This window comes from Saimiri boliviensis, chromosome 16 (assembly GCF_048565385.1).
Source record: "Saimiri boliviensis isolate mSaiBol1 chromosome 16, mSaiBol1.pri, whole genome shotgun sequence".
In the NCBI taxonomy this organism is placed as follows: Eukaryota; Metazoa; Chordata; class Mammalia; order Primates; family Cebidae; genus Saimiri; species Saimiri boliviensis.
In genome coordinates this window covers 10,994,564-10,995,742 of record NC_133464.1, presented here as the reverse complement: position 1 = coordinate 10,995,742, position 1,179 = coordinate 10,994,564, and the positions used below count along the sequence as shown (strand labels likewise).

General features: G+C 36.0%; 1 non-coding gene across 1 annotated transcript; it reads left to right on the top strand.

Moving 5' to 3' along the window:
• The first annotated feature begins 734 nt into the window (after window positions 1-734).
• LOC120365850 (small nucleolar RNA U13) lies at window positions 735-838 on the top strand. Its single transcript, XR_005580694.1, has one exon. It is a non-coding gene; the product is annotated as a small nucleolar RNA U13 (small nucleolar RNA).
• The last annotated feature ends 341 nt before the right edge of the window (window positions 839-1,179 follow it).

Sequence of the window (1,179 nt, the reverse complement as noted above, 5' to 3'; positions counted from 1 at the left end):
CTAACCATCAAGTCAAATTGGTAGATTGGGTTGGGTGATGAGACCAAAGTGCCTCTCACTTCGAAAATGATGTGATTCTTTGGCAAGTCAGTGACTTGCCTGTCTTCACATAAGAACATCAATTCTAGGAGTTCACCAGGATTCTTCCAAGGATAAGATAAAGAATAGAGTCTTTAGTCCCAGGCTGCTCCAACCCCACATGTACACAGTGGCCTTGATTTTCTGTTCGTTCCTGAGACTGCTTTGGTTTTAAGATGACACTGATAAATTGGTAACAAGAACCAAATTCTGGCTTGTCTGACTCCAAAGCTGTGTTCATTTCATTGCACTAGTATTACAGGTTTTCCAAATATTTCCTTTGAGTATTTTATCTACTATATATTATTCATATTTTAAATGTTCTATTAAAATACAATGGTATCTGTTACAAGAAGATAAGTATTCTTTTTCATCTCAGATAAAAAGGATTAATAATTATCGGGGAAATAATTAAAAGAATATTTCGCACCTATCAAAATTAGAGGCCATCTATGCTTGTTTATGTTTTTTGTTTTGTTTTGTTTTACAAAAGATAAGAGATAGTAATAGTTTACACCCCTTGAGGACTCTGATTTGGCTTAATCAAATATTTTGAACAACCCTTTACTTCAAAGTTGACCTTTTTGTATTGACATAAGGCTCAATGTTTTCAAAATATTTTAAAAGTTGAGATTCTTATTTAAAGGTATATTGAGATCCTTTTGTGGTTCACACATGTGATTATTGGGTTTTCACACTCACATGTGAGATGCGCCTCCCTCCAACCTTGTTATGATGTCAGCACATTACCTATCTGACATAAAGGACCAAAAAAGGAGAAAAAAAATCAACATTATGCAATCAAGTCATGTCCTGTCACTGCACAAGCAAAATTTGTTTCCATGTGCTGGTCAGCTCTAACCTCTCTGCTCAGTTGGCCCCTCGCCTTTCAGAGCTTTGCCATTGTGTTTGCTCATCCTGTTCCAAAATATCCAAGGTTTATGGCCAGATGTCTGGGCACAGTGATGACTGTACCATCCATATTTAGACTGAGACACTGGGCTATAATACATTCTTTTCAGCACCATTAATTTGGGATGTAGTTAACATTTCAGTTCTATTTGTAAGGATGCATTATTTATGTTGGTTGTCGATGGAACA